The sequence below is a fragment of the Anabrus simplex genome, chromosome 5 (assembly GCF_040414725.1).
Source record: "Anabrus simplex isolate iqAnaSimp1 chromosome 5, ASM4041472v1, whole genome shotgun sequence".
Classification (NCBI taxonomy): Eukaryota; Metazoa; Arthropoda; class Insecta; order Orthoptera; family Tettigoniidae; genus Anabrus; species Anabrus simplex.
This window is the reverse complement of record NC_090269.1, coordinates 257,361,283-257,375,337: the sequence shown is the minus strand read 5'-3', so window position 1 is coordinate 257,375,337 and position 14,055 is coordinate 257,361,283. Positions and strand designations below refer to the sequence as shown.

General features: G+C 41.1%; 1 protein-coding gene across 1 annotated transcript in view; it reads left to right on the top strand.

Moving 5' to 3' along the window:
- Positions 1–14,055, top strand: part of LOC136873963 (uncharacterized) — a 199,216-nt gene that overhangs the window by 18,097 nt on the left and 167,064 nt on the right. The window lies entirely within an intron of this gene.

The following is a 14,055-nucleotide window of genomic DNA, read 5'->3' as shown; positions in this document are numbered from 1 at the left end:
AGGGCATCTGCTGTAGGGACTGAAAATTAGTTAGACTCAGGATATCTTATTCATAAACTGGAAGTAACAGACATGAAAACAGCGAAAATGATTGTAGGTACAAAGAGGTGAAAACAATGGGTGGGCACTCGCAATGAGAAGATGAATGTTACTTTAGGAATGAACTTGATCGATGAAACTGCCCATCTGAACCGATGAGGCTGTGCATGTGAACTGGCTCCGGTGCTGGGGTCATGTGAGACGAACTGAGGAAGATAGATTACCTCGAAGAATAATGGAGTCAGCCATAGAGGGTATGAGAAAAAACAAGTACAAGAAGACGATGGTTAGACTTAGTTCTTAATGTTTTTAAGATAAGACGTGTAGACTTAAACGAAGCCGCAGTTATTGTTGTAAATTGAGATTCGCTGAGGTGCCGGAATTTTATCCGACATAAGTTCTTTTGCTTGCCTGTAAATCTACCGTCAAGTGGTATGCGTATTTTAGCATTTTAAAATACCACCAGGGCACAGAATAGGAAACATGCAGAAATGAAAGCTAAGGGTGGTCCCTTTCATCAGCAGGCAGTCAAAACCAGCGCTAGCGGCAATGTTTAAACCTAGTAAACGAGAGAAAGACGTCAATTGAGGCACTACCAGACAGTTTACAAACTTTAAAACTTGATACCAGAGAACATGATATCGCCAAGATCTCTAGAAAGGTCGAGCTGTTACGAGCTGGGGGTAAGAAATTGGGGCTCAGAAGCAAAAAAAAAAAAAAAAAGCAGCATAGGCCAAAGTATGCAAGTGTACGTATTTTTTCACCCAGTGGTAAATGTTATTTCCAAAGCGATACCTACTATTTTTATGGGTATAAAAACTTCCGTGAGAGTCCAAATTAAACTGTAGCATCAAACTCCGACAAGGAGTTGAGGGAAATTTTCGAAATATTAAGAAGTTACTCTGTGCTAATAAATAGAAGTCAATGTACAGCGATGTACATAAAGAAGATTTGAAAACGAAAATACGTATGAATAAACTGGGTTTAAACCACACTTAATGCCGATCCCAAGTAAATGGGAAAAGGTCATTAATAATAAGAAGAAGAATTTCGTATAGGAGATCATTACTATTTTACTGACATGAGTCTTAGAGTAGTTTATCTTGCATACATTCATAGGCATTAGGACTTGAGAGTCGTAGTCTGAATTCTTTTGGATAGGCTATCGCATTCCTTTCTTGCTACAATCTCTTAATCCAAATGAATTTTCAAAAGTTATGCTAAATCTTTATACAAAAACTTAACAAAACTTTTAAATTGGTCACTATTTACACCCGTAAGCTGAAAATCATCACTGTTTTCTGCCGTAGATGAGGATAATTTATTCTGAAAATTTTGGATATTTTCCTCTGTGTATTTTTTCTTCCAATTTTCTTCTCTCGGGCTGTGAACTAATAAACCAATTTGACTTCCAACAAAAACAGCTGCTTTAGAACACTCTGAAGAAATTCACTGCTGCTAGCAACTCCATTATTTTTTCCGGGAATATTCGTAGAGGTAAAGAAGCGTGAGGGGTGAATGACTGGACAAATCATTATCAAAAGTTTAAATGTTGATAACAAAATCTAATGAATTTCATTAATTCATTTATTTTTATAATAGGATGATCTCTTTAAAAACAAAATATAAAGATTTAACAGGAGGTAAACATAAACAAGAAGTACAAGGAATTTTATAAGATTAGTCATTTCACAATAAGAGATTTCGTCTCACCAATGTATAAGTCTTTGGCATTCAAGAAGAGAGAGAGGCACTAGCCTCTGAAAACTGAATCCTCTGACAGAAGGAAGGTAGAACCTTACATAATTCAAAGAAAGAAGCTGTAGCTTCTAGTATACAAACTTCCAACGAGAGAAATCGAACGCTCAGTTTAAGTTAAATGTCACACCAAGATGGTTCTTGAACACTGGTGATAATTTACAGCTTTTACAAACGCCCTCAATGCGCCAGGAAATTTACAATAATGTTTAGTGTTAAACACCTCTAACACTTGAAGCAAACAATACTTTCTGCTCTTAAGAGCTTGAACAGCTATTCCACTCCCTACCCTTATGTAGTAGGGAAACCCATTTGGAATACCCAGAAAGTTTTACATGAGCCGAAGCCCATACTATGCCCATGAAAAGAGAAAAATAATTCTAAAAGGTAGATTAGAAAGGCCGAGTAAATAAAATGGAAACGAAGGCTGTAAACTCAAAAGCTCTCCTAGGTTAAGACTAAAGAAAATAAAGGGGGGCATAAATCCCGATGACGCATTGAATATGCCATACTACTGGGTGACTAAGGAAGACGAAATTTGAGTCCGAAGGGAATGAGCAGGAATACAGTAAAATGGAAATATTAGTCACCAGACAACAAAGAGAAGAAGGGGTACGAGGGTACACACTCGTGTATTCTTACATCTTATAAAATTCCCATTAAATGTGGTTATATTAAGTCCAAAGACTGCCTAAAAACATTTTAATTTTTAACGAAGAGAAAGCCCTAAATTAAAGTAAACGTAGGTCGACCTACCCGTTACATGCTAAAGGTGAACGACGGAATCTTCCCCTTTTCCACACGTAGATAATGTTCACATAGCTAGATGAAAACTGCCTTTACCTTGTGACGCCACCTTCTCACGCCAGCCCCCACCTCAGCAACTCCCGAGGGAGACTTCCTGTGATACGCAGAAATTCAAAGATACAAGGCAGATAGACATCACAGCTCAAAAACTTACAGTATTTATAGAGGGGCTGATTGATAGTTCTAGAATAATGATGCAACGAGCAGTTTGATAGATAGATACTAGCATTAGGAGGAAGAACCTAATTAGTTGATAAACTTAGAACAGGTGTGACAACTCTAAAAGAACAAATAAGCAACTGAAGAGTAATCAGATTATCAGACCTCCAAACATAAATATTCTCGATAAGTTAGTAACAATACATAACACTAGGTAGCACTAGAAAATCAATATTGGAGGCATCTATTGAAAATACTTTGAAATCCCTGGATCTGGTAAAGTTTGATCTGTCTCTGGTAGATTACACTACAGTCACACGGAAAAGCGGGTGTTCAAACTCAAATCAGCTGATTATTGACTCAATTTTCATCCTAAAAAATAAGATATAATCAATTAATTAAATACATTTACTTTACTGGCTACTTTCGACAAACGCTAAGTACAATGTGCCCTGTGACTTCAGTTTTCATTTAAATCAGGTTGGCACAAACGGCTTTTAGTGAGACCCAACACTATAGTGTAGTACAAAAATAATATATTGTAACAATAATAATAATAATAATAATAATAATAATAATAATAATAATAATAATAGCAAAGCAAAGCAAAGCCATGAAGCCATGAAGGCCCTTGGAGGGATGGAAGGTAAAGGCTTCCACCATTCGTAACCTCGGCACGTGATGGGGTAAAGTGGTTAGCTCTACGCCCGCCAGCCTTTGCCACCAGAAATTAACCTGGTACTCATTTTTGGTGCAGGCTGAGTGAACCTCAGGCCCATGTGCACCTCCGGAAGTGGAAATCTCGTTTCTTAAATTTGACGACTTCCTGACGGGGATTCGAACACACGTCCTTCCGGGCGAGCCGAGCACGCCTTTACCGCCTCGATCAGGCAGCTCATAATAATAATAATAATAATAATAATAATAATAATAATAATAATAATAATAATAATAATAATAATAATTGTTCCGTGGTTTATCGTGGATCGCAGAGGTGAAAGAAGGTGCCGGGATGAATGGGTCTAACTACAATGTCAAGAATTGAATTTAAAGCTTAAACTGAAGGTTATATTTTCAACAATTTCCAACTTTACAATTTTTACAGGTACAAGTAGCGAACATTAAACAAGATTGGGAAACATCCAAGATTAGTGGTTTTAACAGATCATGGGCTTCAAGCCCTCGCTTCACTTTTCCTGTGCTCTTAGCTCAAATTTACAAAGAGCACAAATTTACTCAAGGGCAGAAATCCCACAATACACGGAGCACTTGCTCCCTAAATTATAATGTCAGGCCTCCCAGAGGCACTTTTACAACACTTGAAAAAGAGCTAACGTGCTCTCAGTTTTCCAAGCCTACTCAGGGCAACATAGCATGAAACTCTAATAATCTCTGGCCTTACCAGGCACTATTTAAAAAATAGAAAACTTATTACACAGAGGTATCTAGTACCCAACTCACAGGGCCTTAGTGAAAAAGAACATGTTAAATAAACGGCCCGAGTACAATGTGAATGGAGTCGAAGACTGAGCTCCAAAAACTTAAAACCTATAGGGCGCTTGGCCGACGAAACAGGGGCTATTCCCAAACTACTGAGGTTGCACGCATGGATATAACTTTAATACATTGCAGAAACAAAACGTGGCACCTCAAATCAAGATAAAGGGGAGCTCGAGAGTGTACATCACTCTCTATCGCCGATTTACAGTTAAAGTTTTTACGACGTTTTTACATTAGCCGAAATAAGATTTACATTTTAGAAAAGTTGGTTACATAGTTAAAGTTTCGGACCTTTCCCTCGGGTTAAACTGCGGAGTTAGCAAGAAAGAAAGATGTTATGTGGCCATTACCTTGTCGATGTACTGCTGCTGATGAAAGAGGCCTCCCGCCTCCTGCTTTGACACACACACACTTAGTAAGCTGACGATTAATTGGCCAAGAGACGTAAAAATCCGCAGTTTATAAACCCTCGGGGAAAGTTCGAGACCATTCAAGATTAAACTAGTCACACCCTCTCAATGTTAATGGTTAATTTAAAAGTTACACTCAAAATCGAAGAAGAAGAAGAAGAAGACTGTGATTGGTATAAAATTAATTACAGAAATTATTGATTGATTGGATTTAAAACTGGCGGAAAGAAACGATAAATATTGCCAACCCAAAAATAAAAGAACATCAATTAGTAAAAAAACTTATGAATACAAAACTTTTTAAATAAAAAATTATGTCACTTCGCACCAGGGTGCATGATCATAGTTTTTAGTAGTGACCTCTATGGAAGAATGTCCAAACTTCTTGATGAATGGCAAACAAAACAAGTAGAAATACAGTCAGTTCAGGAAACTTCACAATAACAAAATTACATCATATTTCTGTGGTGACATCTTCTGAGTAAAGTTCTAAGTAGGTGTAGTTTCAATTTCACTGTTTCACCAGTAGAGGAGTTCTTTTAGGCGATAGATTTAAATGCGCGGCTTTGGGGTGTACCTCCCGGTATAATAATAATAATAATAATAATAATAATAATAATAATAATAATAATAATAATAATAATAATAATTTCGTGTGGCTATTTCTAGACGAGTGCAGCCCTTGTAAGGCAGACCCTCCGATGAGGGTGGGCGATGATGATGATAATAATAATAATAGTGAACTTTGAATAATCCTAGAATCAAATCACTAAACGACCACTCCAATAAGTAGGTGACGACTTGCCCCTCTGTAATACATCCTGTACTTAGCGGGTTGCACACAATTCAGGAGCAATATCTGTACGTCAAGACGTCGGCGAAGCTAAACGATTTTAAAAATGACAGACGACTATAGGCAAGCCTGCAACTTCAACTAAATTTGGTACACATATTACTTAATGCTATCTGGAGAAATATATTGTGTGGTTAACACACCATCACATCAGCACCCCTAGGGTTGGAGGTGGGGCGGGAGGGACATGTAAAAATAATCGAAAACGACCTATGTTGGTGTTGAATCCATAATTTTTGGGGTCGCTGAGATGAATAGTGACACTTAGGATGCTATTTAAGTCCAAGTTCAGCCACCATCGGCATGTGGGGGGGAGGGGAAGAGTTGTAAAACTTGTAAAACAAACTGTCCAAACTGACCGAGATTATGGCTATATTGAACCCATAATTCTAATTTCAAGTGTTCAATATATGTGCATGTTCCAGCATAGCTCTCAAAGAAACTTTGTACACACGTGACTTTGTATGTGTAAAAAATGTTGTAGGGGGTAAGACACCCCTAGAACCCCTGCGTTTAGGGGTTGGGATGGAGTGGCATGCAAAAGTAATCGAAAACAGCCAATATTAGTGTCGAATCCATACTTTTTGGGGTCACTGAGATGAATTGTGACACTCTGGATGCCGTTTAAGTCCACGTTTAGCATCTGTCGCCATGAAGTTCACAAGGGGTGAGTAATAAACTGTCCAAAATGATCAAAATTATAGTTGATTCCACAGTTCTCTGGTTCGCAAGGCTGATTGTTTACAGTCCCAGTGACTGTTGTAATCGTGTACATCACATCTATAGAGCGACTCGTAAATACATCGAGTCTTCAATTATTTGTATTATTTATTCCGAAGAATCTGGGCTACCACAAGGGTAAAGTTCCGCGCGAAACAAAATAATCTAAAACTTTAAATTAAACACACAACATTAACTCTAAAACTACAAAATAATTCGTAAAAATCAATCAATGTCATAACACAGAAATATACAAGAAAAAGCATTTTACAAATAATACAAGTACTAAAAGTTAACATTAATAAAATAACACGGGCAGCGCATGGCACAATTGCATATCTATACATGTTGTATGTATGTTGGGTATTCAGCCCGAAGGCTGGTTGGATCCTCAACAGGTCCGCCATCAGCTGTCATAGATGGCCTAGGTGTCACTCAAGAGGCGTACTAGGGAAATGAGGAGTGAGCTAGTTTCCCGTTGCTTTCCTCACCGAGCCAGAAGTTGCTATTGCATATCAGTCTGCCAAGCCCACTGAAATGCGTGCACCAACCGACCCTATGAGCGATATTTTCACACCATTCATAACAGGGACTGGCTGCATAAGGAATGGTATTACTAGCATCACTCATACCTCAGCCACTTTCATGTTGTCAAAGCCAAGTATGAGACTGAGACATGTCAATGAAAGTAACAAATTTATTCTATCCCATACCAGAAGACATAGTGCGCTGTAAACAGTAAACACTACATCTTACCAGCAAAGGCTCTGACCTATTCGTAACGAATGTTGTAGAGCAGCGCACGTCTTCCAGTTCATTATTAGACCAACGCCTCAATTTCCTCCTGTTTGATTTTGTGTTAATTCTGTAGTCGCTTGAACAAATATCCTGCTCTTCCTGCCAATTACTTCGCTTATACCACCTGCATCTAACTTTAGTCTGCCTAATTCCCTTTTCATATTCTCTAACCTACCACAACGATTCTACCTTTTAATATTTCACGTTCCGACTCGCAGAATGGCAGTGTTCATCTTCCTGATGATTGACCCCTCCCAGAGATCCGAATGAGGGACTCTCTTACCTCCGGAGCATTTTACCCGGGAGGAAGCCATCACCGGTACATCACCGATCATACAGAGAGAGCTAGCTACTTGTCCTCGGGAGTTATTTACGGCTGTAGTTTCCCGTTACTAAGTCAATCACCCAGACTGCCAACCTTCCAACTTCCGAAAGGCCGCTACCCTCTTTCGATGAACCATTCGTAGGTCTGGTTTCTGAACATATACCCATCCGATATGGTTACACCTATGGTTCGGTTACCTACTTCATTGGAAGGCAGAAGCCTCCCCACTACGGTAAGGTCACGTGGCTTACGGGAGATATAATAATAATAATAATAATAATAATAATAATAATAATAATAATAATAATAATAATAATAATAATAATAATTGTTACCGTGTTTTTGTGGTAGTTATGCGTGAAAGAAGGTGCGGGTGTGAACGGGTCTCAAACTACTAAAGTAAAATTAATTTAAAATTTAACAAGGTTATATTTTCTTTTCAAAAACAAAGAAATAACAAGCATGGCAGGTACAAAGTAGCAAGTCAAAGGGTAGTTACAATATTTACAGGATTTGGGCTTCGAGCCCTGAAAACACAATGCTTGGGCAATCAGCTCAGTTTTACCCCAAACACAAGTTCCAACAGAGGGGCAGAAAACCCCATTCATGCCTAGGAGCCCTAGCTCCAAATTACACTGAAAAGCCTCCACGAGGCATACAACACTCGATTTACAAAAGAGCCACTCGCTCTCAACTTTAAGCCTCTCAAAGGCCACACCGAACTCCACCTTCAAGTTGTCCTCACTGGACATAGACACAGGGGTAAAATACCCAACCTACTGAGGTCTATTAAATGAAAAGGGGTAATTACATGACCTCTAAAATAACAATTTGAGAGGAGGCGATCTGCACTCCTAATACACTTGTTTTTAAAACTTAATCCGGCTCTAGGCCACTAATGCAAGGGCTAATCCCATACTACAGAGGTGACTTCAGAAAAGAACAACTTGTTTTACGTTAACGAAGAATAGGTTGAGAAAATAAGTTCACCTTAAAACAATATGATTAAAAGATAGGATAGATACCAGTTTCTTTACATTTTACGGAAGGTTACATAATGGAAAAACTTCGGACCCGCCCCGAGAGTTAAACTGCTGATCTAGCAAAGAAAGAAGTTATTAATTGGCCATTACCTTGTTGTTGACCGCTGCCGAAGAAAGAGGCGCTTCCCGCCCCCTGCTAGGTACTTTACACACAGAAAGATGGAACAGAAGTGGCGCAGAGACCCTAAAATCAGCAGTTTATATACTCTCGCGGAAGGTTCTAGGTGTTAGGGGAATGAAAACACCCTCCCACAAACTTTTTATTGGGTAGGATACAGCAACATATTCAAGTTGGGGGAAGATACCTATGATTGGTCAGAAATTAATAACGGAAATTCGGGATTGGTTAAATGCAAAACCAGGGGAAAGAGAGGGGTATACAGCCAACTCAAACAATAACAGAAAGAAATTTAACAAAGAACAAACTTTTGAAATAAAATTTTCTCCAAAGAACAGTTATTTTTCTTCGCACTAGGGTGCACTATTGTAGTTCTTCAGTAGTGTCCTCTAGAAGAGAAAGTTCACACTTCTTACTTCAAGCAAAACAAAAACACATCAAAAATGACACAGTTCAAAAACTCCAAATTTTCCACGTAGTGACATCTTCAGTGAAAGTAGAAAATTAATACCGTCAATAAAGTTCAGACTTCCTCCAGCAGAGGAGTTTCAACTGGCGCACATTTTAAATTAGCGGCGTGGAGGTGTACCGCCCGGTACAGACCTCCCCCCCCCCCCAAAAGTTCCTCCAGGGGTTACACATGAAATCTGTTTGAGACAAGGTCCAAGTTATGATGTGGATATGAAGATTAATTGCCGAAGAATTTATAAGATTTTCGTAATGAGGTTTGATTCAGTTTCAAAATTTTTGTTGTAACTGGAGAAGTACAGTTTTTATGTTTGTAGAAGTTGAATTCAGAAGGAAAACTTTAGTTTTTAAATTTGTGGAAAATTTTCTAAGTCCACCAAAAATTGCCGTAGAATACCCAAGAAAGGGTAGTAAAGTTGATCTGGGATGTCCATATAGTTGATGTTGATTAAGTTGGATGGCCAGACCGGCCATTGCAGCTTGCGTCCAGAGGAGGCCGCCCGGACCCCTCAAGTACCCTGAGATACCGCTCGCCCGCACTATGAGGGGAGCAGTGGTGTTGAAACACGCCGCGCCCGCGGTGAACATATACAGGCTGCGGGCAAGTAGCAGATCGTGCGCCGCACATCAGCCTTGGCCGGGAGGAGAGCTCCGGCTCGCCGTGCACAAGTCGTCCTCGCTGGGGTCGAGGGGGCCCTTCCTCGAGCCCAGGCGCGGCACGGCGCCACGCGGCTGCGGGGGCACTGAAACATTAAAACTAGGCGGCAGAATTGTTGGACCATCATCATTTTTTGAGGGCACAGGCTTGGTGGAGAAGTTGAGGGGCCAGCGGCGTGCAGATATCCGTGGCATTTAATATACGCAAGCCACAGTGTGTATAGCAGGAGACGGGAGCGTGGTAATGGCCGTGGTAAGGACAGAAGGGCAGTTTAACGGATCGGGGAAGGTCTTACAAAAGCTTACATATAAAACAAAATATAATAGGAGGAGCAGAATGCCATAAAAGTGAAACTCAAAAAAAAAAATATATAACCTTCATATTCCTTTCAAATTATATGAAGCAAGTTAACACAGAAATTACACCGGTTTCACCTGGGACAGGTGAACCCTAAATATCCTCTCGGTGGCTGGATTGCTTACTAACAATGTAACCGGCGTAAGAAAATCGAGAATGATACAAGGCCCATGAAATCTGGGGGCAAGCTTGCCCGCGGGAACAAAGTTCTTGACCATAACTTGGTCACCTAACTTCAAAGGGGTGGGTCTCCGTCCACGATCATACCTTTCCCTAACCTTTTCATGAGACACTTTAAGATTGGCTTTAGCCTTCTTCCAAAGATCTTTAATGTTGTCCGGATCTATTGTCTCGGGTAGAATGTCACTCAGAGACCAGAGGTTAGAGAGCGGCGTGTTGGGAACAAACTTGAACATCAACGAGGCTGGAGTAAATTTATGTGATTCATGAACCGCCGAATTCAAAGCAAAAGCTAACCAATGCAAGGACGTGTCCCACCTGGAATGATCTTCATGATGATAGGCAATAAGCGCGGACCTGAGATTACGGTTAACCCGTTCAGCCAGCGATGGTTGAGGGTAATAAGCAGAAGTAGTTACATGAGAAATAGACAAGTCAAAACAGAATTTACGAAAAAGGTTTGATGTGAACGCCTTAGCATTATCAGACACAACATATTGGCACGGACCAAAAGAAGCAAAAATAGAATTTAGGCAAGTAATGGTGGACTGAGCGGTAGCCAGCTTAGTCGGAAATAACCAGGAAAATCTTGTAAAACCATCTACGCATACAAAGATGAATTTGTTGGCATTTCCCTTCGACTGGGGGAAGGGTCCTACATAATCGATATACAGGCGTTCCATGGGGCGCGACGCTTGATGCGAAGACAGAAGGCCTACCTTGGTGGACATGGTGGGTTTACTAAGCAAACAAGATTTACACGCTTTTACAAGTTCACGGATTTCACCGTCCATACCCTTCCAGATGAACATTTCACGAATCTTTTCACGAGTTTTAAATATCCCCCCTACCGGGCGAGTTGGCCGTGCGCGTAGAGGCGCGCGGCTGTGAGCTCGCATCCGGGAGATAGTAGGTTCGAATCCCACTATCGGCAGCCCTGAAAATGGTTTTCCGTGGTTTCCCATTTTCACACCAGGCAAATGCTGGGGCTGTACCTTAATTAAGGCCACGGCTGCTTCCTTCCAACTCCTAGGCCTTTCCTATCCCATCGTCGCCATAAGACCTATCTGTGTCGGTGCGACGTAAAGCCCATAGCAAAAAAAATAAATAAATAAATATCCCCAGATGCCCCCCCAATGGAATCTCATGATAGTATTTGAAGATCATAGGCACAAGAACAGCTGGAACGACAACCTTCATCATCTTGTCATGCCTCGAAGGGCAACATAAAACACCATTCCTCAGAACATAAGGGACGACATGTTCCCCAGAAGAAAGGGTTTCCATTATCGGAGCCAGCGTCGGATCTTCACGTTGGTATTTCTCAATATCCCTAAAAAGCATGGGAGCATCTGTTAAGATGGCATTAACACCAGATAGTATGGACTCGGGAGGTGATGAACTGTCGACCGGTTCCTGGGTCTCGACGTCGTTAGAAAACATATGGCTGAGTCCATCAGCAACAACATTTTCGGTACCTCTGATATGCCTGTCATCAAATTGGAAGGCAGAAATACGGATGGCCCAACGGGCTATACGACCAGTACGACGCGGCCTACCTAAGACCCAGCTTAAAGCTTGATTATCTGTCTCCAGGTCGAATTTGACGTGTTCCAGATAGAGACGGAACTTTTCTAAGGCGAATAAGACTGCCAAACCTTCGAGCTCATAGATGGAATACTTGGCTTCTTGAGCCGATAGAGTCCTAGATGCATAGGCGATGGGTCGCCTCCCTAGTTCAGTCTCTTGAAGAAGGACTGCCGCAACAGCTGACGACGACGCGTCGGTTTGGACGATGAATTTCTTCGAGAAATCAGGCATAGCAAGTACAGGGGCATTACAGAGAGCTAATTTAAGATCTTCAAAAGCGGCTTGTTGAGAAGGTCCCCACTCGAATTTGATGCCTTTCCTACGAAGAAGGTTTAAGGGCGCCGCTCTATTAGCGAAGTTAGGAATAAACTTCCTGAAGAAATTCACCATACCAATGAACCTGGCGATACCTTTAATGTCCTTGGGAGGTTTAAAATCACGGATGGCCTGTGTTCTAGAATGATCGACTGCTACACCATCAGGTGACACAATATGCCCTAGGAATGACATAGAGGGCTTAGCAAAGGCGACCTTGGACAACTTAACGGTTAACCCAGCCTTACGAAGGCGATTGAGAACTTCTCGCAGATGATCTAGATGTTCTTCAAAAGTCTCTGAAAATACGACGACATCATCCAAGTAGTGATATAAGTACTCAAATTTGATGTCGGAGAAGACCCTATCTAGTATCCTAGTGAGTACAGCTGCTCCCGTGGGGAGCCCGAAAGGCACGCGGTTGTATTCGTATAAGTTCCAGTCCGTGGCAAACGCTGTAAGATGTTTAGACTCTTCGGCAAGGGGAATTTGATTATAGGCCTGATTCAAGTCCAAGATAGTAAAGAACTTGGCCTTACGAAACCATGAAAAGCAAGAATGAAGGTCAGGAAGGGGCACAGATTGCAACACCACCTTCCGATTGAGAGCCCTATAATCAATGACAGGCCTGAAGCCTCCTTGGGGTTTCGGGACTAGAAAAATAGGCGAAGAATACGCCGACTTAGAGGGCCTAATAATACCATCCTTCAACATTTGATCGATGATTTCTTTCAATGCCTTCATTTTAGGTGGAGATAGCCTATATGGTGGAAAACGGACAGGAATCGAATCCGTGACCTCAATTTTGTATTCAATAAGGTCAGTAACACCAATAGTATCAGAAAACACCTCTGGAAATGACTGACATAATTTACGAATACTATCAGCCTGCTCCTCAGGTAGAAGTCTAAGGTCTAACAACATCTCATCCTGGGTAGGCGAAATAGATGAACATGACACAGAATTACACTTTAACAAGGGAATTTTACATTTGGACGCAAATTTGAATGTGCACGACTGACTCTGAAGATCGAGCACAAGACCAGTGTGAGAAATAAAGTCCGCTCCCAGTATGATGGGGCAAGACAAGTGCTTAGCCACAAACAGTTTGGTTTTCCATGTAAATTTAAAAATACGAATTTTGACCAGTAAGGAACCTAGAATTTCTAATGGGGATGAATTAGCCGAAACATATTGAACAGGAGAGGAGACGTAGTCAGGTAGTTTACAAACAGACTTAAATTTTGAATACCATTGGTCCGAAATAATTGAACAAACACTACCTGAATCTAATAGAGCGGTTATAGGCTCGTTATTTAACTCAATCTTAAGAAAAGGAATAGGTGCGGGGGTATCCGCCGCAATCCTAAGACATTCTTTAGGGCATTCAAAAGATGAATTTGAAGACTGCTCGTTCCCTGAATTTACAACCTGTTTACCAGGGGCTGAGTCCCGGGAAGATGGATTAGTCGACTCAGCCGAAGCCACTAGTCACTTTTTATTATTGGCATAGGTGGAATTTGCACCAGAAGTTGAGCAGGAGGGGGTGCTATTTGAGTTTGGGCAATTCTTGGCGATATGTGAGAAAGCCCCACATTTAAAACAGCCTTGTGATGAACCAGCCCCATTCCTTGTCCCACTCGACTTGATCAGTGGACACTTATTGCGCAGGTGGTCAGGCGACCCACAAGCATAACATTTACGAGGGGTGACTGATCGGCGAGGTGGAGGCCGAGTATTACTAAAGGAAGGCGGGGGTTCTTTCGCTACACGCAAAGAATCGGCATATCTAACTCCTTCTGCTGAGACGGCCAATGCTACAAGTTCAGAGAAAGTTTGCGGGCACGCCGCGAAACACAAATATGACCTATAGGGAGGTGAAATTCCCTCTACAATAGCCTGTACAATCTGATCCTCCGGAAAGTGAAGAGCAAACACCCTAGTATAGAATTTAATA